Genomic DNA, 18642 nt, shown 5'->3' on the forward strand with positions numbered 1-18642 from the left:
CCCACACAAGCCCCACACAAGCCCCACACAAACCCCACACAAACCCCACACACACAAAAACTCCACCCCACACAAGCTCCACACACACAAACCCCACACAAGCTCCACACAAGCTCCACACAAACAAACCCCACACAAGCTCCACCGATATTCATCATATTCACATAATTACTGATTAGTTAATTAGTTCCCCACACACAACATGTTTATTTAATTAAAAAATTATCCACCCATCCACACAAGCTCCACCCATCCATCCATACACCCATCTCTCCACCCATCCACTTATCCACACAAACCTCAACCACATTCACCCCTCCCACATAAGCCCCACCGAAGCCCCGCCCACATAAACCCTGCCCACATAAACCCTGCCCACATAAACCCCTCCCACACAAGCTCCACCCACATAAACCCTGCCCACACAACCCCCCCACAAGCTCCACACAAAAACTCCACACACATAAACCCTGTCCACATAAGCCGCTCTCACACAAGCTCCACCCACATAAACCCCGCCCACTGAAGCCCCGCCCACCGAAGCCCCACCCACACAAGCCCCACCCGCACAAGCCCCGCCCACACCGAAGCCCCGCCCACACAAGCCCCTCCCACACAAGCCCCACCCCCTCATCCCTCCTGTGCGCCCCCCACCTTTGACCCACCACCTCCCACATCCCACCCCCACCCTTCCCCACACACACACACATGGGGAGGGGAGTGGTGGGATGAGGGGGTGATGGGTCATTGGGGGAGCGCACCTACCCCCCCCCCCTTCATGTCTTAATCCTTTTTTTGAAATTTAAAATCAAGTAATTGTAAACAAAACAAATGTAATTAATCAAAATTGTAAATATTAAATATTCATTTGTGAGAATGTATAATCTTTCCCAGCAATCTTCTTCAGATGTCTTGTGATTTCGAAACTCAGACACCATATTCTGTTTTGAAACAAAAAGTGGATAATAATTAGGTTTTATAAAGATAATTACATGGTAATATGAGTAAGCCTGGTATTGGTTCTAAGTTCAAACCTCGTTGACCACTGAATTAACACACCAGGAGGCCGACTCAGCCTGTCATCCTTTCAAGGCCAATAAAATGAATTCCAGTGTACTGGCAAAACCGCGTCCAAACTAATGATGCAATCAACATAAGACGACATTCCAAAGAGAGAGTGATATTAATAAAAGAATAACCAAATAATAATTCAGAAACATTTACCTCCAGAAAATCATGTGTTGTACCAGATTGCTTCAACAGCTGATGTTGTGTGATAGCGCTGAAAAAAAAAATAATGAGTCAAGGGTATAGATGGAGAGACAGACAGAGAGAGGTACGTAGAAAGACAGACAGAGATACAAAGAGACAGACAAACAGACAGGGAAAGAGACACACACACATACACACATATACACACACAGACACACATATATATACACACACACACACACACACACACACACACACACACACACACACACACACACACACACACACACACACACACACACACACACACACACACACACACACACACACACACACACACACACACACACACACACATACATATATTCACACACACACACACACACACACACGTGTCTCACCATTGGTTTAATTCATTCGAGATCAGAGGCCGTGATAAGACTTCGTACCAGTCATTATAAATGTTTTTCAATTCTCTTCTAAAATCATTGACCTCTTCAATAAGAGCATTCATTTGATGCACCTCATCGTGATATGTAAACTCCACTTCTTCCAAGGACCTGCCAGGAAAAAATATATATTTTTGCATTATCACGATTTAATTTATAATCAATTGCTTCATTGTTCAAAGAGGAAACCATACACAAACTTACCAACTTTGTAGTGAGCTGTTATCTTCATCGGAAGAGAGTGAGTCCATGTCTCAGTTTTTTTTTTTACCATTGGTACAAGATGGCAAAAAGATCAGAGGCCATGATAAGACGTCGTGTCAGTCTTTAAAAATGTTTTTCAATTCTCTTCTAAGATGATTGACCTCTTCAATAAGAGCATTAATTTCATGCACCTCGTCGTGATATATAAACTGCTCTTCTTCCAAGGACCTGCCAAGAAAAAAATATATATCAGAATTATCACGATTTCATTTATAATCAATTGCTTCATCGTTCAAAGAGGAACCAATACACAGGCTTACCAACTTTGTGTTGAGCTGTTTTGTTCGCGGAAGAAAGATCGCTCATGTCTCAGTTGTAAAAATGAAAATCCCGTCTGGCAGAAACTTTGTCTGGCGAATCACTTATAAAGCAACGATGAGGAGATTGCTTAATCATTGGGTGTGGCCACAGGAAATGACGCTTCGGGTGAGACAGCTTGGAAAATAACTGGGAGATATATTCTCAAATTGTATGAATCATTTTTAAAACATACTTAAAATACCCTAAAATGGTTTTGATTAAACATGTTTTCAGTTCGTGTTCTGAGATAAAATATAAACACGAGACCTTGTCTCACAGAATAGTTCCTGTTTTTTTCACAGTATGACTGCCTAAAAACACTTCCTCATTTTCACAGCACGACCGTGTCAAAAAAAAAACACTTCCTCATTTTCACGGCATGAACTGAAAACATTTGAAACAAAATTTTTTTATGGCGTGGTTTATACACAAAAATGATTTGCAACTCGGGCGGTGGCCAGATGAGATCATTAAGAGAAGTTTATCATTTCGTGATGGCACAAAAGGGGTATCTTAAAAAATATAAAGATTCAAATGTTTTGTTTTTCAATATTTTAGATGGGGATTATTGTGCAAAGAAAATTAAACTATTGAAGGAATTTGAGAATGAACAAATCTTTATAGGTTCAATGAGTGAGCTAAACAATATGCATCGGTTATTTGATAAAGAGTGTCCCGGGGCTTAGACGTTTCAGATATTTCTTTAGAATCACCTTTAACAAATATTTATCTTGTTGTATGGGTATTTGAAAAAAAGTGTCCCCAGGTTAAAAGGGGAGACAAATAAATATACCTTGGGATAAAAAGGGGATTTATTTTTTAGGGGGAAAAAAAGAAAAAATTCATGGCTGAAAATCCCCCATTCATTTACATGGGGAAAAGTGAGCCAGAACCAGTATTCTTTCCCTACTCATTGCCTTATGGAACCCTTTAGAATGTTGGAATTTACCCTTTAAAACCCATTATAACTTTAGAAGTACCCCTCTATAACCCATTAGAACTTTGGAAGCACCCCTTTATAAACCTTCAGAACTTTAGAAATTACCCTTTTAGAACATCAGAATTTACTCTTTAGAACCATTTAGAATTAGCGTTTATAACATTTCAGAATTTTGGAAGAATTTACCCTTTAAAACCATTTTGAACTTTATAATTTACTCTTTAGAACCATTTAGAACTTGAATTTCCCATTTATAAGTCTTTACTACTTTGGAATTTCCCTTTATAAACCTTAGAACTTTCGAATTTACCCTTTTAGAACCCTTTAGAACTTAAAAATGTACTGTTTAGAACCATTTTGAACTTTAGAATTTACCCTTTTAGAACACTTTAGAACTTTAGAATTTACTCTTTAGAACCACTTAGAATTACCATTTATAACCTTTTAGAACTTTAGGAGAATTTACCCTTTAGAACCATTTTGAACTTTAGAATTTACCCTTTTAGAATCTTTTAGAACTACCTTTTAGATCCATTTTTATGACTTTAGAATATTCCCTTTTAGAACCCTCTAGAATTACCCTTTAGATCCATTTAGAGCATTTTAGAACTTTAGAATTTATCCTTTAGAACCCTGTACAATTTCACCCTTAATAACCCTTTACAGCTTTAGAATTTGCCCTTTTGAATCCCTTTAGAACTTTACAATTACCATTTATAACCCTTTACAATTACCCTTTATAACCCTTTACAATTACCCTTTATAACCCTACATAATTCCCCTTTATAACCCCTCACAATTACCCTTTATAAACCTTCACAATTACCCTTTATAACCTTTTGCAATTACCCTTTATAACCCCTCACAATTACCCTTTATAACCCTTTACAATTACCCTTTATAACACTTTACAATTACCCTTTATAACCCCTTACAATTACCCTTTATAACTCTTTACAATTACCCTTTATAACCCTTTACAATTACCCTTTATAACCCTTTACAATTACCCGTCATAACACTTTACAATTACCCTTTATAACACTTTACAATTACCCTTTATAACCCTTTATAACACTTTACAATTACCCTTTATAACCCTTTACAATTACCCGTCATAACACTTTACAATTACCCTTTATAACCCTTTACAATTACCCGTCATAACACTTTACAATTACCCTTTATAACACTTCACAACTTTTGAAATCCCCTTTCAAACCCTCGAGAACTTTAGAACCCTACTAGATGACCCGTGAAAAATCGTGCCGTTGTTCCCGTTGTGACAGCGGTTGATGAAAAAAAAAAGACAAATTTTCATATTATTTAGTGGTCAAACTTTAACTTGAAGAAAATTTGAGCATTTACCTCAGGAGTCATCGTTCAACGAAGCACGCGTCAAAACACACGAACACGGAAGTATTAGATCAAAATGGCGATGTTTATTTTATGCTTAAAAATAAATCGTTCTTTGTCTATACTAAAAGTTTGAAATTTTTAAATAAATCATTTCAAGAGAGAAAAAAAGGATAGCTCCAGCAAACTATACCACTGAGGTTGTTTGCATTGATCAAATTCTCCCGAAGAGTACTTGACTGAATTTGGAATTGATTTTTTAATAATTTTTTCGTTGCCCAATTTGAACGAAACTTGAGACTGCACACCACAGGAGAATTGTGAGTATGGTGGCCCTAAACTTTTTGTGCTATCGTGTCCCGTTTTGGCTGTATTTCGGGAACATACAAGATGAGAGTTTTCGTAATATATAGATATGAGCAGAAAACGTTACATATTCCGCTGTTTTTCTTTTATGAGCAGGAGGAGGGTGAAAGTAAAGATGGGAAAGCTTTGGAAGGGGGAGGTTGAGGCTTTGGGGGGAGGGGTTGTGGATTTTCGGGGTGGGGGCGGGGAGTTGGAGGCCTGAGTGTGGAGAGGGGATTGATGCTTTTGGGTTGGGAGGGAAAGGGTGGGGACTTGGGTTTGGGGAGTGAAGGGAGTAAAGATGGGAGAGTTGGGAAGCCGGAGGATGAGGTTTTTTTGTTGGGGAGTTGTCAGAACTGTGTGTGTGTGTGTGTGTGTGTGTGTGTGTGTGTGTGTGTGTGTGTGTGTGTGTGTGTGTGTGTGTGTGTGTGTGTACGTCCATCTGAAAATCATAGAAAAAACATGGCTGGTTTGAGTGCGCAAGTTACATGGACAAAAGGTTGCCTTTACCATTCACATTCACCACCCTGACACTCACAGTAGTCAAAGAAACACCTTCGGCTTATAATTGCCAATATGTAATTGTATAACCATTAAGAAAATATTTTCGTATAAAAAAAAAAAAAAAAAAAAAAAATATATATATATATATATATATATATATATATATATATATATATATATATATATATATATATATATATATATATATATATATATATCACATACAAGGACAAAGGCATTAGTGGAAAACATTGTACTCTTACAAAAATTACAAGGACATGAGGAGACCATGGACAAACAATGTGACATATGGGATTTAATTAACATGGGATTTCTCCTGATCTCCAAATTTTGTATTGTTGTTGGTCGTATCCAGAGTAACCCCTCCCCCTTGCGAGGGTTTTGTGTGGGGGAAACCACGAGTGTAGTCTAATAAACGTCATTCAATATAAGTTCTGTATATGGTAATGTATATTTTGAAGGATATTGGATTGTGCTCTTGGTTTTGAGATATTTCAGGAAATAGACGCTTTTAGTACCCTTTATTTTTCCAGCATTTTTAGATCCTCGTGGAGGATCTCGAAGTCTTACTCAGGTTGTTGTTCTTCATCTTCTTCTTGTGGACTTTTTTGTTTCACAGCCTACAGTTTTCATCGAAACTTCCTGAAACTTGGCATATATAAGTAAAAATACCCTGCGCAGACAGTAACCATCTCCGATTTTGAAAATTCCTCCAAGAAAAAAAAGTTATGACGTCAAAATATCTCCGCTAATGGAAATCGCCTAAAAAATTATCTCCAAAACGAGGCAAGCTTTTTGAATTCTGTTTGCGGGAATCGAACAGGGCATTAGCAGAGATGAATTACCACACATATGATACATCACTATGGCGTCATATCAATTTTTATGACGTCATTCCTATTTTTGACATTTTTTGTTTCACAACCCAGAGTTTTCATCGGATCTTCGTGAAACTTGCCATGTATATGCAGAAAGCCCACGCGCAGGCAGTAACCATCTCCGATTTTGAAAATTCTTCCTAGAAAAAAAGTTGACGTCATAATATCGCCACTAATGGAAATCGCCTATACCGTTATCTCTGAAACTAAGCAAGCTGTTTGAATTTTGTTTGCGGGAATCAAGCCGGGCATTAGCACAGACAATTTATCACAAACCTGATACATCACAATGACGTCATATTCGTTTTTATGACGTCATCATTAAGAGGACGAGGATATTAGCTCATTTGAGCTTTTTTTTCAACATTTCCCAAGATCTTTCCATTATGGCTCCCCATAATTTTAGAACGAGTTATGTTGTTGCCTAATTTTTGACTTCCACGTGAAACGTCATATCAAAAGGTATGTCTGTGTATTGCCTCGCTTCATTTGTTCTGCTTCTACATTGTCAGTAGGTTAATATTAAAGGACATCGACACTGCACTGTGCATTGAAAAGCTGGGACATGTTGACAGTGACAAAGTTCCTCTTCCTTCAAGCATACATTCTTCCATTCTCACCACGCTCATTTTAAACAATATTAATCGACAAGAGGAAGTTCTAAGTGCATGAAGAATGTTACATCATGTTTATACTATTATTGTTCAACGCACATCATTTACAAGAAAGAAAGACGATTAACTATTATTCGCTATTAACAAGAAAGAAAGACTCTGAGCTGTTAACAAGAAAGACAATAAATATCTGAATATCTGAGCAACGACTTCCAGTCTACACTGTTGTAAAAAGGAGAGGTCCACCACCAGTTGTTCTAGCTGACCATTCTATGACTTGTGAGTGTAAGTGCACGTTAGCGGAACCTCCTCTGGATTCTGGTGCTCTATGATCCAGCTATCCAGAAAATCTACTCATGGACACGATTTAATACTGATAAGAGATCACACTCAAGTATCAACAGACGCAGTTCGCCACCTACCAACATAAAATGCTCTAGTAACAGAAATGGAAACTATGCAGGTTATTTTTTGCAAATCTGTTAGCTTTCAGTCTTCACTGCATCTTCAGAACATTTCAGTTGTCTTGGATTAGGCCTCATTGACAAAGGCAACAGAAATAGCATCAAAAACACTGAGACGTTTGAAAGGATTGTGCTTAAGACAGGGAACTTTCTTAACTTTATGTCAACAATCGACAAGATGTTTGGTAATGCTGGGCTTCATGACCGAGCTCTCAAGTATGGAATCATCAACGAGGTTCTGGAAGGAAAACAATACAACAGAGCAGGCCATCTCCACAAGATGATGTATAAAGCATGGACCGACTGCAGAATGGCTTAAGACCAACCACTATGAAGATCTTCCAAAACTGATTGGCACTATTTGCACAGTATGAGAGCTTTACCAAAACACGCATCATGAAACACCAGGATGCTGCATTGAGAAATGAATCATGCAAGAAAATTATTGACATGTTCATCACTTACCTGAATGTCTTGGAGCATGAGAGGGGTCAACTTGCAGCATTTTATATGACTTGCATCGAAATGGCTTATATCCTGTTTGGACTAATTTGTGCTGATAGAGAGGGTGACTGGCTCCTTCGTCAATCCTATATTTGAGATATCGTCCCTTGGTGCTCTGCGATGGACAAAACCAATGATGCTAGGTTTCCTCCTGTATACTATTCTGAGATGACATAACAAACGGAGGCCTGTCCACACTTGTTTGATCTTTTTTGTGGGCATGGTCGAGGCTCGTGCAAGAGCTAAAGCAGAATGGAATGAAACAATATGGAAAGCGGTAAGCACCAACAGCAGAGTAGAGGTAAGAGTGAGACTGAGATCAAGGAGAGGGGAAGGACAAGGTGCACACAAGCTGAAACACAGCGAGAAGAGGAAGGGGAAAGTGGGGATGAAAAAGAAAACAAGAAAAAGAGCATTCAGAGATTGCAGGCAGACTCTTGCCAGGACTTCTTTTCAGTGGTGTATTTTTAAAGGTTTTAGGGTAAATCCAATATGGCTGCCAAACCATGTGACCTATGACATCATATGTGTGAATGTTTTGTTCCTCATGGACAGGCGGTCATACTTGTAAAGTTTCACCTCGATCTGTTCAGCCACTTCAGAGAAGAAGATTTTTGCGAGTTTTTTTTAACAACATGGCTGCCGAATCACGTAATAGATGACGTCATCATTTTTCTTCTGTGTACCATTTTATCCCGAGATGACCCTCAAAAATGTTCATACTGATTGGATGTAGCGTTCTACATATGCAATTATGATGTTATAACGAAGGCACCTACGACATCATAAACTAGAACGGGCACTCATAGAGCGCATACCTTCGCCGCCACTACTTTTTTTGTTCTTGGTATGAGTGTGGGGAACTGGTTTGATGCTGGTTTCATGCAAATCGAATAAGAATTGATTGAGTTATGCCGAAAACCGCATATTTTTCAAGGGCGTGACCCCCCTGACATTTTACCCCAACTGGTGACATGTGTTATGACGTCATTGTGTCACAAGATTGGGCATTAAATTCTGAACATTTTGGTGCTGGGTTCATGTAAAGCGGACAAGAATTGACCGCGTTATGACAAAAACCGCATATTTTTCAAGGTCGTGACCCCCCTGACCTTTGACCCCTAACCGGTAACAAGAGTATGGGCGTCATTGTGTCATATTGCATATCACAAGATGAGGCGTTGAATTCTGAACATTTTGGCGTTAGTTGCATGCAAATTGAATAAAAATTGACCGTGTTATCGTAAAAAGACGATTTTGACCTTTTCGTGACCTTGACCTTGACCTTTGACCCGAACGATCCCAAAATCTAAACGAATGCTTCCTGGCTAATAACCAATCATCCCACCAAATTTCATGCAATTCGGTTTAATACTTTTTGAGTTATACGAATCACAAGATTACAAATAAATAAATAAAGAAATACACGCCGACTAAAACATAACCTTTCACAGAATGCGAAGGTAAAAAGTCACACTTATTCTCCATGAGGAGTACTTGGCATGTGCCGAGTTTCAATTTTTTCTTTCGTGGGGTTTCAGAGATACAGAGGTCCAAAGTTTTTCCAACATGGCTGCCATACCACATGACCTATGACTTCATAATTATCATTAAAACATTCTACACGAGTGGTCGCACCGATGGTGAAAATTTTGTCTCAATCTGACAAGCAGTTGCGGAGAAAAACATGAAAGTTCTGTGTTGGCAAACAGACAAACAAGCAAACAGGCAAACAGACAAACAGACAAACAAACAAATGGACCCAAATGCAATACCCTCTCCTTTGGCCTGAGTAATAAGCAAACCAACTGCCAACAAGTAAACAAAAACATGTGAGGGAGGTGTGGGGGGGGGTGGATCACAATAACTTGGAAAAAACAGAATGCCTGGGAATGGGGTCAATTTGAGTAAAAGAGGTCATGGGTATGGATAGGGGATGACCTGAGGTAGTGGTGAACATGTGTCTTTAAGCCCTGAAGGGATGAATTGGACTGAACGGACTGGGGAAGTTGGTTCCACAAGTGAGAGAAAAGAACAACAAATGAGTCGAGGTGAGCAGTGAGCCTGGATTTTGGGAGTTTAAAAAGAAGGGGGTTACTTGCAGACCATGTGCACCCTGCAGAAACCTAGGAGGGAAAGAGCCAAAAGGGTGCCAAGACCAAAAGGGGCAGGCAGAGGGTGCCAGGTAACAAATCTCACCGGAGTCTCTCTCAGCAACTGCTCGTTGGACACAAAGTCCAACCAGCGATAGCCAAGGATTCTCCGAAGAGACCTGGTAACAAAGGAATTAAGTCTCCGTCTCAGATCCCTGGAGAGTCCAAGTCTCACATCCATAGAGCAAGACTGGAAGCACCAAGGACCTGAAGACTCAGACTTTCGTCCTCCCTCACAGATACCGGCAGCGCCACACCCCATGATCCAGTGAATCCGTGACTCCCCAGGCCCGACCCAGACGTCTATTGACCTCTGACTCACAGCCAGCAGAGACATGAATATCACTGCCAAGGTAAGTGAATCTCTCCACGACCTCAACATCCTCACTGCAAACAGGCACCGACAGGACAGCAGCATCCAAGATGTCTTTGAAAGCCTGGATCTTAGTTTTGACCCAGGAAATCCCAGCGGCTCCGACTCCTCATTCAGCACCCTGAGAGCCCCCAAAAGGATATCTAAAGTCTCCGCAAAGATGACTCCATCATCTGTGAAATCAAGGTCAGAGATCTTGACATTCCCAAATGATGCACCACAGCCTGATCTCTCTGACATCCTCCCCAGAATCCAGTCCATACAAGTGCTGAAAAGTGTGGGGGGCAGTACACACCCCTGACGAACTTCAGTAACAACTGGAAATAAGTCAGAGATGGTACCACGACATCTCAGAGCACTCTCAGTATCAGAGTAGAGTTAAGACATCAGATCGATCAGTTTTGGTGGCACCCCACGACGACCAAGAATCCTCCAGAGGACATCCCGATTCAATGAATCGAACGCTTTACAGAGATCAACGTAGGTTGCAAGCAGCCCCTGCTGAAACTCTCATCTGCGTTCGGTGAGGACACGAAGAGCAAGGATACAATCAATCGTTGACTTTGTTGTAAAGCCTGACTGCTCTGGACGCTGGTGGTCAAGCAGATGGTGGCGAATCCTATCAATAATTATCCGAGCAAAGACCTTGCCCGGCACTGAGAGCAGCGTCATCCCTCGGTAGTTGTTGCAGTCTTGGCGATCACCCTTCCCTTTCCAGAGAGGGACAACAAGGCTCCTCTTCCAGTCAGTTGGGATGATGCCTGTGTTCCAGGCAGAGCACAGAACTGCATGCAACGACCCAAGTGCAGCATTTCCACCAGCCTTGAGAAGTTTAGCATGGATGCCACAGATCCCTGGAGCTTTACCCCATGTCAACCAGTTGACCGTAGCCTGTGTTTTCACAAGCGAAGGTGGACCACAGTTGATTGGAGGTTCAGCAACAGGGATTGTAACACCCCTGATGTCCAACTTGACAGCTGGTTGATCAGCCTGGTACAACCGCTCAAAGTAACCGGCCCAGCGGGCCTTCACTTTGGACTCCTCTGTCAAGAGCCTACCACTCTCTGCTCTAACTGCAGTACACCGAGGGATGGGCTTGGATGAATGCAATGCGCGAATTCCCCTGCAAGCAGGATGAGAATCACTTGACCACAGGTGATGCTCTACTCCCTCACAGATTCCTCGCGCACAGGCCTCCTTGTCCACCATTAGCGCATGCACAGATTTATGCCTCAGCTCCCTGAACAGCTCAGCTCTGCCATTCAGCCTGGCCCTGCGACTCTCGGCAATGGTATCCAGTGTCCCTTGAGAGACAAAATTATTCTTTGCCCTGTGGTGAGTTCCAAGACATCCACCGGCAACATCAAGGACGGTGGTCTTGAAGGCGCTCCACAACTCTTCAGGATCTCCCAAAGCACTGAGACTCCCCAAATCTCCACTCAGCCTGTTCGCAAACTCCTCAGCTACTCTCTCATCCTTGAGCTTGCCAACATCCAGCCTAGGCTGGGATGGTACCATTCTCCTGGATTTAAGCTGCAACTTAAGAGTTGCTACAATAAGCCGGTTGTCAGTATTGAGGAACTGAGCACTCTGGTAGACCCTGCAGTTCTGGATCATCGTCCAACGACCGTCAATGAGGACATGGTCAATCTCCTTTGCCACACAACCAGCGTTGGAATACCAAGTCCAGCGATGAGCCTGTGGGTGCTGAAACCATGAACCAGCCACCCTAAGTCCATAACTTCATGCAAAGTCAAGGAACTTAGTGCTATTCAGGTTCACAGTTCCTGACCCATGGGGACCAACACATTTCTCATAACAATCCCTATCAGTTCCAGTCGATGCATTGAAATCCCCCAAGACTGGAAGAGTATTTCGTCTGGGGCACTGATTAACCACAGACTTGAGCGTGGCGTAGAATGCATCCTTCACGGTGAGATCACTCGCCTCAGTCGGAGCATAAACAGAGACCAGGGAAATGACACCTAAGGAGTGACGAATCCTTTATCTCATAATACGCTCGTTGACCGGGGTTTCCTCAATTATCATTGGAGTCAGCTTATTGGACACAGCTACAGCAACTCCTTGGGTATGGTAACCATCAGAGTGACCAGACCAATAGTCGGTGTAACCACCCACCATTATCTCGCCGCAATCCGGTCTCCGATCCTCAGAGAGAGCTGCAATACCGATGTTCAAATACTTGAACTCAGATGATAACACCGACGGGTGATCATCCTCTCTTCGGGATGGGACATTCCAGGCACCCACCCGAAGGGACCGCTTCAGGTTACCCCAAGGAGACCGCCGTCTGGTGGACGACAAGGACTGCCAAACGGTAAAAACTGTGGATTTGGAATACTTATAATTCCTTCGAGACATGAACAATATGTAAAACAGAAAGAATGAGTTGATCAATAACACATACCACAACATCCAAGTATATGTACTTAAGTATCCTCTATCAGGTTGCACTCAATGAAAGAGTGATCTACACCTAACATACTTTACTGTCCAAATTTTGCATGCATTCGACCCAGTACATTCTTGAGTTTTAGACATTGTCGTCGTGGTCCATTTGTAGCCAGGAATTGCATACTTGTACTTCTTGATACAAATAAACAAGCTTGGTGTTGGCTTTGTGGTTAGGGTGGCTGGCTTGTGATCCTGGAGTCCAGAGTTTGAGTCTTGTTGGCTGCTGAATTAACACCGAGTGGGGTTGACTCAGCCTGTCATCCTTCTGAGGTTGGCGAAATGAGTACTGGGTCCTGGAAGAGGGGCACAGCATCAGTGGCACAGCTGTGCTCCCAGAAATGATAGCTACCCAGCAACCAAAGCTGCCATACACAAAAACAGATACGAAGAAATGTGTGGAAGACAAGATTAAGCAAAAAAAAATTAAACCTCATCAAAACATTATAGTGAACCATTATAAAAATATGTTGGGAAAATGTAATAAAACAATAATAATTATTATAATAACATCCAATTATAATTGGTCTATTTCCTGATAAGTTAGAAAAATACATAAGGTGTCCTGAAGCTCACCTGGATCAGGAGCAACAGTCTTTCAAACCCCCTGCAGATCCTCTTCGACCCTGATTTTTTTTATGCAGTGAAGAAATTTTGGTAGATTACAGGTGATGAAGGTTGTGGTCAAGTTTCGTCGAAATCGTGTTTGTAGTTTCTGAGAACAGAGCAATTACCTATTTGAATGGTCAACCCTCCCCCTCCCCCCCCCCACCACCCCATCCCCCCCCCCCGGCTTTAATGAGCACAGATTTTGATGCCGTCAATAAACCTTCATTGGGTATCAGATTTGAAGCTTGTGGCCAAGTTTCATCAAAATCGTGTGTTGGGTTCAAGCGATAATGACTGAAGTGTTTACGGACTCACTGACTCACTCAATCACTACGAAAGTCCGAGTCTTCAGGTCCTTGGTACTTCCAGTCTTGCTCTATGGGTGCGAGACTTGGACTCTGACCAAGGATCTGAGACGGAGACTTAATTCCTTTGGTACCAGGTCTCTTCGGAGAATCCTTGGCTATCGCTGGTCGGATTTTGTGTCCAACGAGCGGTTGCTGAGAGAGACTCGGATGAGATTTGTTACCTGCATAGTCCGTGAGCGTCAGTTGCGGCTGTATGGACATGTGGCTCGTTTTCCTGACTCTGATCCTGCTCACCAGATTCTCTCAGAGAGGGAGTCTCATGAGTGGAGGAGGCCAGTGGGCTGACCACGTGCCTCATGGTTGCAGCAGGTTGATCGGCATCTCCAGGAGATGGGGATGGGCCTGGGGGATGGCCAGACGGAGGCCCCTGGAGTACCTACGGAAAGTGGACGCAGCGACGCTCTGCTCTGGCTCATGCTCCCATACCTGACCTGTATGTGAGTCCTATTATCCTGTATTTGTGTGTGTGAGTCCTCTCACCCTGTATTTGTGTGTGTGAGTCCTCTCACCCTGTATTTGTGTGTGCGAGTCCTCTCATCCTGCATAAGTGTGTGTGAGTCCTCTCACCCTGTATTTGTGTGTGCGAGTCCTATTATTCTGTATTTGTGTGTGAGTCCTATTATCCTGTATTTGTGTGTGAGTCCTATTATCCTGTATATGTGTGTGAGTCCCATTATCCTGTATATGTGTGTGAGTCCCATTACCCTGTATATGTGTGTGAGTCCTGTTATCCTGTATTAATGTGTGTGTGTGTATGTGTGTGTGTGTGTGTGTGTGTGTGTGTGTATGTGTGTGTGTGTGTGTGTGTGTATGTGTGTGTGTGTGTGTGTGTGTGTGTGTGTATGTGTGTGTGAGCCCTCTCATCCTGTATTAATGTGTGTGTGTGTGTGTGTGTGTGTGTATGTGTGTGCGTGTGTGTATGTGTGTGTGTGTGTGTGTGTGTGTGTGTGTATGTGTGTGTGAGCCCTCTCATCCTGTATTAATGTGTGTGTGTATGTGTGTGTGTGTGTGTGTGTGTGTGTGTGTGTGTGTGTGTGTGTGTGTGTGTGTGTGTGTGTGTGTGTGTATGTGTGTGTGTGTGTGTGAGCCCTCTAATCCTGTATTTTTGGGTGTTTTTTTGTCTTTCCTTCCCCTTTTTATTTCAATAAACCCCGTTCTCCGATTACCAAGTGTCGGTGTGCTGCGAGGTTCGATTTGAACCGCTGATTAAAGGCGCGAGTAAGGTATCAGCCGTTAGGAAATTGGCGGGAAAATTACTCGGTGGGGGTGTTCAAAACACAATGGTTGGTCCCAGCCCCCCCCCCGCCGAACACACTGCAGGCGACAGGATTCATTGGACTTCCATACATCGGACGCCGAAGAAAGATCGATTTGGCTTTCTCAGTGCTCGACTCCGAAGGACTATCTTTCACGAAATCGGTGACCGTATCGGAGCGGAGTACCGGACCTCGGATCCACCCACAGTGTACCTGAGCAATATTTCGGTGGGAATGTGGAACGTCCATGATTCCAGCCGGCTTAGACATCAGCCGAACTGAAAATCATGGTGGCATCTTGCCCCTCCATTTGGTATCCAAACCTTGTCTCCCTCGTGGAATATGTCCATCTCATCCCATTCCCGATTATCGTTTTCCTCGAATTTCGAAAGTCATTGGTTAATCCATGGATATTACTCAATGAAGTATGGCGACATCACTGAAAAGGTGGAAATTCGAATTGGATGATAAATTGGGCATTTCCTTCTTGACGACGTTGTGTGTTTGGGCTATCTATTTATTATGTACGCACACCTGGCAAAATCCAGGATGAATGCCATTTTCCTTTCCCTCTCCTTCAGCACGAAAAGCACCGGATGAAACTGCATTGGGATTTCAGATTTCAGGGCGAATGGTGGAGATTTGTGCGTTGGGATGAAGAGGAATTGTTTGAACCAACGAGACTTTGGCACAGGAGGAGGCCATTCGGCCCATCATGCCGAGGCTGCACCAACCCCAGTATCATCACCCAAGCACACACAAGCCCCCTCTATCTCCAATGCATCCAGGTACCTATATCTGATAGTTTTACACTCATTGAAAGTTTTATAATTGTAATTGTAAATGCCCTCATTGAGTTGCCATTCTGTACAATCAACCAGTGATATATATATATATATATATATATATATATATATATATATATATATATATATATATATATATATATATATATATATATATATATGTATGTTAGTAGTCAGAAAGAAAAACATCCTCATCATAGCAAACGTCCCGCAACACCAGCAGATACAGGGAGTGGCAGTGAATTGACCCGCCATGAATTATGGAAACGAATGGATTTCTGCTGGAGCCTTTTCCCGGCGGGGCGGTATAATTGCTGGATGAGTTACGGTTCGCCATGCAAGATGGCAACCGCCTATCCATCTCATCTCACATTGAGGATGCTGTGTTTTGGGGAAGCGCTCACAGACATGTTGATATGCTTTCTGAGAGCGGGGTGGAAGGTCAAACGCTGCTTCGCGCTGTGCTTCTTCGGTGGTCCATCAATGCTGTACGCGGAGCAGGAGAACTTGAACCTCGAAGCATTGGAGATCTAGTGGGCACAGCACAGGGATATTGGCAGGACCTGTAGGTAGTTTGATTCTGGATAAGTGATTGTGTACATCTGTGCTGATTGTGATGTCTGTGAGATGGTCTCCTCAAGTGTGTGATGGGTGTTGTACATTCTTCCCCCGAACCACCTTTGCCTACCCTCTCCCCAAATTTTTATGAAATAGTAATACATTTTTTTGCCATTGTTATTTTTCACACCCTGGTGATGTCCCAGAGCCTGCCACACTTTTCTCATCGCCATCCCTCCCCCATTCCCCATTAAGGAGTCATGCAGCTTGACGGATTGATTGCGTCTGGTGTTGGTGTCACGCAGTCGTGATGGGTCGAATGACCTCCTGCATCACATTTCCTTGTTATCTCCACCACCAAAGGTGAACAGAGGTTATGTTTTCACCCCTGTTTATGTGTCTGTCTTTGAGCACGGTATCTCAAAAAGTTATGGACGGATTCCGACAAAAGTTGGTGGACAGTTTTGGCGTGTGACCAGAACAAGTCGATTAGTTTTCGGTTCAGGAATGGACACAGATCCAGCCTATCAGTGGGGTACAGAAGGTAAACTGTTGAGCTGAGCGGAGGTATGCGCTCTCCCGAGTGCCCTTCTCGTTGTTCCTTGTGAACTCACTGCACCGATACATGTCCTGAGATGAGGGCTTTCACCCCTTTTCGATCGTAGACTGGTAAGTCAATAAACCATTAAATGGAGGTTTTATCTCCTGAAAGTTGATACAATTCCATTTTCCGTAATGGGAAAGCAGGTGTGGCTGAAGTTCCAAGCCGCATCCCTTCGCCGTGACTCATGATTCTGAGCAAATCGAGGAGGGTTAACCAAGGGACAACGCTAGGGAGTGCACCACACCTCATCTCTCACCTCGGTCAACCACTCTTGTAAACCTTTAGTTGATGAAACATCCTTTGTTTATCTTGTGCACCGACACAGACCAACACGAGAGCCTTCACATCGATGAGTATTCCTTTATTAACTTGATCTGAGGAGTCCCGTCGTGCGGTGCATGGTGAGAACACTCGGGTTTGATTCTCGGATGGGGCAAAACCTTTCTCGGCAAGTTTCATGATTTGAACACCTTTGTTTACCTGCCAGTAAGCAGGAACCTGAATGTTGGTCGATTTGGGAGATCACTTTCCATGGAAAATGGTTTTGCAAGTTCAGCAAGCAAGTAGCCTGGTCTTCTTGGCTATCCTGACACCAAGGTTCCACTGCTTGGCATCTCAGTGTGGTTGTTGTGCGGGCTGCAGCTCCCATTCCATGGATTAATTAATGCACCCATGTTTTCACACTCCATATATGAACGGATATCCGCAAGTTAAAAGGAAGCCGTTATGAAGGAAACCAAATCAAATTCAAATTTGCTGTCTTTTTGACCTTTACTGCTTGTGGCAAATCACTTTTGATGCTAAACCCGAAACGATCATTCAAGGCTGGTTTCAACGAAGCTCTTTAGTTGGGGGGGGGGGGGGGATCCATGACGTCATTGATGTAAGGACCCCCCCCCCCCCCCCACAATCATCATTTGAACATTTCCAGGCTGCTGAAGGTGGTGTCATGGTTCAGGGCATGTTTACCTGCAGTGTTTTTTTTACTTGTAGTTACTATTCTATTGCATGGCCAGGTGAATACCAAGGCATTATAACAAGGAAATTTTTGCACATGAGGAGGCCATTCGGTCCATCATGCCTGCATCACACCAATACCACATTTTAATAAATCCGTAAATACCCCTTCCTTTCGTGTGCAGCCTTTTGGTTGCTGCACTGGTACACATCTCACCGACCTCAGAAGGATGACAGGCTCAGTCAACCCCCTGGTGTTAATTCAGCAGTAAACGTGACTTGAACTCAGGACCCTAGGATCTCAAGCCACCACACTAACCGCAAAGCCAACACCAGGTTAAAGGGGTATATCCGTGTGGATGGAGACGTCTTACAGAACATGACAGTGACGTTACCATAACTGGAGAGTTCGCTGAACACCTTACCCTGCGCAGTCTTGAGAAAAATGGACATGGGCGGGGGGGGGGGGGTCTGCGAAGAGAAAATTTGATTGGTCGAGATGATGTAAAATGCTGTACTATTTTGTCCAAGTATTGCTAAATGAAACGTTTTTGAAAGTGCCAATAAGGCGACAGACAGACAGACAGACAGACAATTTCTTTTTTTAATCTCACTCCTCTCTGCGCATGCATGAT

At 42.9% G+C, this 18642-nt stretch overlaps 1 long non-coding RNA gene across 2 annotated transcripts; it reads right to left on the reverse strand.

The window, feature by feature from the left end:
• Positions 1–795: 795 nt before the first annotated feature.
• Positions 796–2057, reverse strand: LOC147018383 (uncharacterized). 2 transcript variants are annotated; one of them, XR_015062797.1, is made up of 4 exons: positions 1866–2057; positions 1614–1772; positions 1225–1282; positions 796–941 (listed from the first exon to the last, which is right to left on the reverse strand). It is a non-coding gene; the product is annotated as an uncharacterized LOC147018383 (long non-coding RNA). The 2 variants fall into 2 exon arrangements; XR_015062796.1 differs by having other exon boundaries at positions 1614–2057.
• Between the last annotated feature and the right edge of the window lie 16585 nt (positions 2058–18642).

The sequence above is a fragment of the Eptatretus burgeri genome, chromosome 10 (genome assembly GCF_056783735.1).
Source record: "Eptatretus burgeri isolate ZD-2024b chromosome 10, Ebu_testis_v1, whole genome shotgun sequence".
Lineage (NCBI taxonomy): Eukaryota > Metazoa > Chordata > Myxini > Myxiniformes > Myxinidae > Eptatretus > Eptatretus burgeri.